This window comes from Excalfactoria chinensis, chromosome 4 (assembly GCF_039878825.1).
Source record: "Excalfactoria chinensis isolate bCotChi1 chromosome 4, bCotChi1.hap2, whole genome shotgun sequence".
Lineage (NCBI taxonomy): Eukaryota > Metazoa > Chordata > Aves > Galliformes > Phasianidae > Excalfactoria > Excalfactoria chinensis.
The window spans coordinates 27,354,905-27,364,074 of record NC_092828.1 but is presented as its reverse complement, the minus strand read 5'-3'; the positions used below and the strand labels follow the sequence as shown (position 1 = coordinate 27,364,074).

General features: G+C 40.4%; 1 long non-coding RNA gene across 1 annotated transcript; it reads right to left on the bottom strand.

The window, feature by feature from the left end:
* Nucleotides 1-5,386: 5,386 nt before the first annotated feature.
* Nucleotides 5,387-8,036, bottom strand: LOC140252193 (uncharacterized). The gene is made up of 3 exons (XR_011903566.1): nt 7,921-8,036; nt 6,400-6,489; nt 5,387-6,051 (listed from the first exon to the last, which is right to left on the bottom strand). It is a non-coding gene; the product is annotated as an uncharacterized lncRNA (long non-coding RNA).
* Between the last annotated feature and the right edge of the window lie 1,134 nt (nt 8,037-9,170).

Genomic DNA, 9,170 nt, shown 5'->3' with positions numbered 1-9,170 from the left:
TCAGAAATGCACATCAGTGGCAGCAAAGCTGAGAAGTGCTGTTATGTACGTCCACATATAGAAGAGGAAATAATGCAGCATCCAAAAACACTTCTGACATCTTTTATTGGCACACCCCCTGCCACCTCAGAAACAGAGAAATGACCTGGTACCATCAGGTCAGAGGGTGAAATAGTTTCAAGATAAAGGAAGTCAGTTTTGCATAGCACTCAGGAGCCTGACAGCTCCTTCCATATTTTCCATTTTTGAGTTTTCACTATCGTTTGGTGGATGGATGCTCTATTTGTATACATATGTACAGGTACTCTGGGCCTTACAATGCTCCAAAGCCTTGCTTTGTAAACAACTGTATTGCCTTGGACTGACATTGACTCCACAGGGCAATTTTGTTCCTCAGTGCCTCTAGGAGCCATGTCTAACAGTGGTCAGTATTTATGTTTGTTGTCTTTCTGTGAGCAATATGTCTCAGGCCACAACCCAAGCATGACATAGAAGTACAGTTCATCTCAGCTGATTCTGAAGCTTCCCATATTGCTGCAATAAACTACTGTGAACAGTGTTTCAAACAATATTTGAAAATATTAAGTGGTTGTGAACCTTGACTGCTAGACACTGCTACCAAGAAGGGCTGTATTTACGCACTTCATCAGCCAGAATCCCTAACCTATACACAAACATTCTCTCCTCTTTAAAATGTCCCAGGACAGCAGAGGAGCGCTGAGGGGCCAATAAGGGTGGCCTGGCTTGTAGGATAAGCTTCTTACTGCACACCATAAGACTACCAAAATTATTTTTACATTAAAAAGACTGCTCTACTTAAACAACGTGAGCCTGTTCTCTGAATTTCATGTAGTTTAGGAGAAAAAAAAAATAACCACTGTTCATTTTCCACTCCAACTTTAGTCATCTGTTTCTGCCTTCCTCTCATACCCTTTTCTCGGGTGAGGAAACCTCTGTGCTTCCTGATACAGACTACTTGCCTTGCTTGGCACAGAGGAAAAGTCTTTGTCTCGAGGGGGAAAAGATACATGACTATGGAGCATGTGGTTAACTTGTATGGTCCTGGATTACCCAATCCTACTGCTGAAGCCCTGGGCAGAACAACTTCCATTTTAACTAGGCTGATGATGTCTTTTTGCTAGACGTTAGCAAGTCCCACACACAGGTTTGGCAAGGCTGAGCATTTAATACGTCCTACATCACAGAATCATTGAATGACTTGGTCTTTAAAATCCCTTCCAACCCATCTGGTTCCAATCTCCCTGCCATGGCTGTCCAGCTTCTCTGGGCAACCTGCTCCAGTGCCTCACCACCCTCTGAGTAAAGAACTTTCTCCTAACATCTAACCTAAATCCCCCTTTTAGTTAAAAGCTGTTCCCCTTGTCTTATCAAGGAGTCGTGCTGTGGACAAGTCACAGCAGATCCACACACACCTCTACGGACTTAAGCCTCATAAACAGGCCAAGAGACAGCATGCATATAGCTCAGTACTCCATTATGAAGTTAATTGTGTAAGTTAAACCATTCTATTGACCATGCCAGAAAACGGCCCCGATTATTCCCTGGGACCTTGACCCAACCAAGTAGTCTTCTGGGATGCACTGAACACCTTGGCCAGACTTCCTGACTTCACCTTTTATGATCTAAACCAGTTCATGCTTGTCACAACAGAGTTTCATGAAGCTGTGACACAAAAAGGACTATTTTTTATCTTCAGCAAATTAGATTTGGGATTTTCGGGAGCAAGAGAGACTCCTTCAGCAAAACAAAGCTTAATTGGAAAAAATATTTTGTGCTGCACCTAGACTGTAAGCAAAACACTGATGTATCTGACAGAATGTTGTGGGGGAAAGAGCTTGAAAGCAGGTGATGCATGGTGAAATGTTCTCTTTTGTTTTCTCTCAGGATCACGATGTGGGAAGATCAGCAGTTTCAACTCCCACTAACCTACCAGCTGTGACAGGACACAAACCAACAGATGTTGCCAACTCAAAGTAATCATTAATCAAAAAAAAACCAACCACCTCACAGCAGCATCATTAAAAGCAGTATTTATAAAAGGAATACATGTGGTTTTCTTTTGTTCTGCCTTCCAAATTTTTACACTCTTACTGTCAGGTTTTATGTCTTCTTCATAAACGTGAAGGATGGGAATTCTGGTTTGCATTGTATTTTTTCAGTAGTGGCTAACACTCTGACATCACTCATTCGCTCAAATAACTGAAGCTTTAAGAAAAACAAAGTCAAGCTGCATTAGAACAGTGAATGCTGCCATCTCTGGCTGCCACAGTTTAAAACAGCTTCCATGTATTGTTATGTCATAGAAACTCTATTTTCTAATGTAAAGAAGGAAGGAGGAGTGTAATAATGTACCTGTTTTATTCTGCTTGTGCTGCTCCTAGAAAGCATAACACAAGAAGCTGGGCAAACCTGGCAGAGTTAATAACAGAAGTACATCCACATACTGACAACAACTGTGGTTAAGGTAAAAATCAGGAACTTACAATTCTGCCTTTCATTTCTGTAACTACTTCAAAATCTAATAGATACTGCTGTAATTTGGAGGCTCTTTGTACAAAAAGGATAGTTTGATAGGCTGTCATAAATATGCATAAGCTAAGCATATTTACTTTTTTTAATATTTGGCCCAACAAGGAAAACAAGACACATTTGGAACCTCTGTCACCTGTGGTTTATCGACTCACAAGGAAGTGAGAGAAGGAACAGCTCAGATTTTTCTCGCAGCAAAAAGCTTTTTATATTTTTGCCTAGACTACATATATTACATAGGCAATAGCCCACAGGTCTCCCTCCCACCTCTGCAGTTGTTAAGTCCATACAGAAGGATTTTTAAAAGACATTTACTGCCACTGCATTAATAAAAATTGCCTTGTAGGGGAAAAGCATCTGCATTCATGACAAAGTACATGGACTCTGGAGCTACGGAGAATAAGAAAGAAAAATCACTTAGAATAGCTCTTCAGATTCAATTGGTCAGTGAAAACAATCATAGCAAGTAAATGTTGTCTCAGGGGAAAAAAAAAAAAAAAAAAAAAAGAAAGAAAAGAAAGAAAAGAAATTATGTGACCATTCCAATAGGATACTTAATTAACAAAGAAAAAGGGTACCGTTTTATGGCCAGGGAGAACAACAGCATTGGGAATGAACATCCTGCCAAGGGTTCATTCTCTTTTTAAAGCTCTGACTATTCAGATCTCCATTGAAATTATCAAAGACATCCATGTTGTCTCAAAGGACATGGTGTAGCAATAGGACAGATCAATACAAAAAGAAAAGTTGTTTCACCAGAGATGCAATGATGGAAGAATCAGCACAATAGAAAAGGTGCAACAAAGGAAGGGAATAATATTGCTCACCCATAACCAGGTTCACAGGGGAAAGCTTCATCAAAAATGGATCTCCAGAAAGAGATCCTTCCCCAGTGGCAGTCAGCCCTTAAATGGGATCTAAGAAAGGTACAACCAGGCTCCATCCCTTCTGGTCACACAGCTGAATTGCTTTCACCTGTGCTCCTAGGGCTGACTGGGTCAATCAGTGGTTCAGGCCATGATTCAAGAGTTCCTATACACACAGCTAACAAAAATATCATGAGGATTTTTTTCTCTTCAGGAAAAACAAACAAACAAACACAACAACAACAAACCAATGGCTGGCTGTTTCCCTATTGTCTTTTGGCCAAAGCCAACAAAGAAGCCATACTAGGTGCAGCTCCCTCCTCAGCCAGAAGGCTGCAAAGGTTTGTCTGCAAACCCCTCCTAGACCATGCAACACCACCTGTTTATTTCTTACAAAGTCACAGAAGAAATGTAAAAAGGAAGAAATCCTTTTGGAAACCAGAATCTGAACAAACTGATCTGGCTGTGGATGTTCCTGTTTATTGCAGGGGATTTGGACTAGAACTTTAAAGGTTCCTTCCAACTCTAGGGATCCTATGATTCCATGAAACACCTAATAAACACCACATACAAATGACTTTTATTTTAAATATATATATATAGTCTAAAAAAATGAACAACAACAATAAAGCATATACATGAAATGGCAAATCTGAACTTATTCTAGACTGCCCACCTTCTTTCCCCATGGATCCAGTGGCTTTTCTAATGGCATAACAAACTCAACCATGTATAGCAAGGGAAATGAGGCTCACTTGAGAAAAGAACAAAAGTGCATTCCAGAGATGTAAAAGTCTGCATACAAACACGTAGCACAAAGGCGGTAACTTGCCACAAAATCCTGTCATGTTTAATTTATACACAAATCTATCTGCAATACGGTACCAGTGGGAAAGGGAATGGGTTTTCAACTACATTGGCATCAAACGTGCTAGTTATTTGTCAGGAAATGTCACAAAACTTCAAATATAGTCAACTTGCAGAAGCAAATTTCCATTCCATTTATATATATATATATACACACACACACACAATATATATAGCAATACATTGTTTCTTAAGCATTAGAAGCAACACAGCTTGATTTTTCACTCATTAGTGTCCTATGATTTATTATGAGTATTTTTTCCCCACAGACTCCTTTCTACAAGGTCCTCTCCCATCCCCAGTAAGGTGGAGCTCAAATTGCTGTCCATGAGGAGAGTTTCAGTCCTTTCCCATGCTTACCTAGCAACTGTTTAAAAACTTATCAGAGTTTAATTATCTCTGACTTCCATCTATCTGATAAATTGGAACACAGCTGGGCAGCTAAAAAATACCAATATAGAAACATAGACTGATAGAGATGTACATAGTCACATACATGCAACTTCCTCAGTAAATCAGGATTAAAAAAATCAGAGCAGTTAGTGGAAAAGAATATCAGAATTTGTAGGAAGTAGACATGATAAACCACTTTGAGTGATCTGAAGGACTGAGCCCAAGTGAGAGTCATACTGAGTTGGCATTTGTGAGAGACTAATGGACACTCAAGGTTACCTCTTTATCTCTCCTTTCACACTCTCAGTGCCCTACAGAAAGCAACTCTGGTGAGTGCACTGTCCCCCACTGTCAAACTGTAGAGCAGTGGTTTCAATGTCTGTGAAAGCAGACTTTGGGAAAGTCTAGATAGCTTCAGAAAGGTAGCCACAAAAATTTCACAGAGCAAGGGAGGAGTAAAGTGTGGGAGGTGAGGGAACAAGCAAAGAAAAGCAGAGGAGTCACAACCATAGGATCTCTAAACCAGGGATACTGAGCAGCGAGGGCCTGAGCTGGGGCTCCATGCTGCTCCTGACAAGCTGAGAACCTCCCTTCTATTTTCCAAACACTTTACTACACCATAAACTGAGCAGTAGAAGTGCCATTTCAAAGATATTTACTTATCTGTGCTAAAAACTTAACATTACCATTTCAGGTTTTAAAAAGAGGTAATTTCAGGTCATATTTAAAATTGAGAAGATATTAAAAAAAGCATTTTCAGCAAATGAAATGTCAAGAATCAAATCTGTTTTTATATACATCTGTCACGTTACTGTGGTATACACCACCATGTCCTGGGGATGCATCAAGACTCTTAAACAACTGCTGCAGAACATTATGAGAAACCATTGCAACATTTCAGTACACGCACTTCGTCCCACAGGGAAAAATTAAAATGCAGTTGCTCTGGCTCTAACTCATGTCAGATTTCAATCCTTCTGTAAATGAGCAAACAAAACGATATCAATCTTGGCCGTTACATCAGTCAGCAGCTTAGATATTTCACAAGGGTCCCATACTTACAAATGAAAGCTAAAAAAACACAAAGACTATTTGTCAACTTTGCTATCCAAGAAAGCTAATTCCAGTTTCGTTGGTTAGGGGAGGTATTTTTATATCTCCTAATGCGTGTTTAGAAAGGCAAAAGAAAACTCCAAAATGTCCATGTTTTGGTTCAGGCCTTTCTACAGACTGTCATGACACATGGGCACTCAGGTTCAGCTCTCCGCTTCTGTCAGTTCAGAGCACCTATGGGAGACACTGTTTGTAATGATCTTCAAACTCAAGTGATGAAAGTGCACATCTTGCAAATGACACCTCAGCCAATCTGCCCCATCTGCATGAGAGATGGCAAATGATTTCACTCTTTAGGTATTCAAAATAAAATGCACACATGGCAAATTCCAAACAGGCAGAAAAACCCAGTCATTAAAAAAAAAAGTGATTTGTTTTCTACATTTGTAAACACAAAGGCTCCATTTATTTCCTCTGCCATAAGGAAAATGAACCGCTATATTTTTTAAAACAATTGTAGCCAGCACATTTGAGACTGTTTTAATTTCAACAATACTAACTAGCAAATTAGAGTTTAAATGGCTTTTCTAAAGTGGTACCATTCTAGATACATTTTTCTGATTGATGGCATCACTTTGCCCTGCAGGAAAAGATTTCATCGTCTACTTACATATACCGTAGGGAAGCCAGTTGCTGGAGTCACTAAGTTAACTCATATATTTTAGGTTTCTTTTTTAACAACCAGATACATTCTGGGAGCCTGAAAAATAAAATAAAAATAAATAAATAAATGAAAATGTATATACATGTGTTTATTCTTTTAAAATCAAAAATGTATGGTCTCTAATCTTCTATATGTTCTTCTGTCTCTACATGAGACAGGTTAAGCATGCCTGTAAGGTTAAGCACGCTTAACCTCACATAGAGCGAGTTGCTTAATTCGACTCACTGGGACTATTTCCAATGCAAAAATGTAAGATGCGTGTAATTCTTTCCAGGATCAGGATATTTCAGGGTGACCTGTAATGAAAATAAAACTACTCGGACTTTCAAACTTCTTAACCTGCACTTATTTTTGCAGCTACAGCAGCATCTGGTGGACAGACAACAAAATATACAGCTAATGCACTTCCATCAAGTAATATACATCCATATACTTTAAAATACAAACTGCTATGAATTGCTTTTGTTTACTTTAAGTCAATGGGGGGGGTGGAAGAGCCTACTGTGGATTGTTATTAAAAATGGTGAACTTTACCCAAAACAACCAGAGACACATACGGAAAATTTAGCATGCAGTCTAAAATAAGAGTAATTCACCATTGCTAAAATTGCTTAGTGCTAAGGCTTGGTTTAGTTTCCTAGGGCCTGCAGACAAGTGAATGTAGTCTAAAAAGATGAGTATACTGACCGAAACATTTTGGCCCTGAATAAGACATTCCAGCTTCCTTACTTGGCTTTGGTGGTAGATAAGTAACAACCATTCTATTACTGATCATAAAATCCTAAGTTGACAGTACCAAAATGACTCTAAAAGTCAGGCAATAACCTCTAGGAAGATGAAAACAGAAAACAGAATGTATGAGGTTTAAAACAGTGGATGGAATACTAACAGTATAACCAGGACTTTGTCTTCTATTTGGAAATGTGGATCTTCTCAGGCCCCTCATATATAGTAATGCGTACAAGACCTTCACAGCCTGACTGGATATAAGCCTCTGCAAACACAGCAAACCCCTGATTTTAGCCTCATTAAGAAATCAGAAGTCATCAGCAAGGAGTCAATCACTTCCCAAAGTAACATTAGTCTCTGCTTTTCCACCTATTATTTGAAGAACTATTCTCAAAATGCAAGTTCCAGGAACTAGGAAATCAATGAATCCATAAAGTCACATATCGTCCATATAACAGCACCTCGCTTCAAGTTACCCACTTCCCGAAGACTGACCACAGAGAGAAACATCTTTCACCAACAAACTGCAACCAACAAGCACACAGGCAAGAAAGCAGCCTACCTGGGACACACACACACATAAATAAATAAAATCTGAATTTACAGACATGAGCAGCTTGACTCAAGCATGACTTAAGTCCTTGCCTTTTCCCACCTTCCTTCTCTGCATAGCTCAAAAATGGGAGACCTACCAAAAACTCTGGAAAGCTCATTCCAGACACACAGCACTTTTCTTACCAGATGTAACTATTCCCAACAACTTCACAGCCCCCCAAAAATGAGGTTATGCATATTAGGCATATAGATAAAAATCAAAAGCATTGCAGTGAGAAATAACAGCATCCTGGATCCAATCAAAGCACCTGCAGAAGACAGCTGCAATCATCAATAAACCCCAGGGTCATTCACTGAGAAAAGTTACACCTGTGGAGTTCTGCCACCTGGCTGTGATTTCAGTGATTTTGAAGGTCTTGACATAACTGTACTTAAGAATCTCACTTATTACTTCTAAAACCCTTGCAACCCTCAGTAAGTAATAAAATCAGAAACCTAAAGGAAGTAATAGAATGCCCATGTATAAGGCAAAATTTGGTGGAGACAATATCTCACATTTTACCATCCAGTACCAGCAGAGGCAAATAAACTTTAGGACATGAAACCTCTCTAATTAACAGACTAGATGATAAAACATACGTCACCAATGACTGTTCTAGTTTGGAGCCTAATTATACACGCACTAGGAAGAATATTCCCCAATGAAGAAGGTATTTGTTGATAGGATGGGGAGCTTAGCACACCAAGAGAAAGCTGACCATGCCTTGCAGGAAATCCAGGGGATGGATTTTACTCTGTGGCCTGCCAAGTAACTACATGGATGGCAACAACTGTCATAAACCTCCTTATGCTCCAAGTATAACACATCTGGCAGACTTACAAGCTTTGTTTCCACGGCTCATGCTCTCAGGCTTCCCTCGAAGCTCCCGTTTCAACGCGGCCTCGTACTTCGTCCTGCCATGCTGCCTCCCCCAGCCCCTCCGCCACCTGGCAAGGCTGCTCCCCCCAGCGGCGTGCCATGCAACTGTCCTTGCGATGGACCCCTGCACAGGCCTCAGCAGCACCTGCCGGGCTCCTCAGTGAGCCCCGGGGCACAGCAGAGGGATGTGGTAGGCTCTTTGCTCCCTAGCACGGAGGGCTGAGCAGCTCTGCAAAGAGCTAGAGCAACTCAAGCAGAAGGCGAAGGTAGATATGATTTTAAACCTCATCCTGCTAATGTCATGGTTCTGCAGCCTTCCTTCTTTAATGCATTAATTAAAAATAACAATAAATGAAAACCTTTTGTTACTTGTGCACATAAACTACATTAAGTGTCGCACGTGCGGATTCAGAACAACTCTCGTTCCCTCAACGCAGGGCGCACAGCCAAGATGTCGGACGCACCCCGACCCCCGCCTCGCTTTCTCCGCCATGCCTGCAGAGCGCGCGCACGG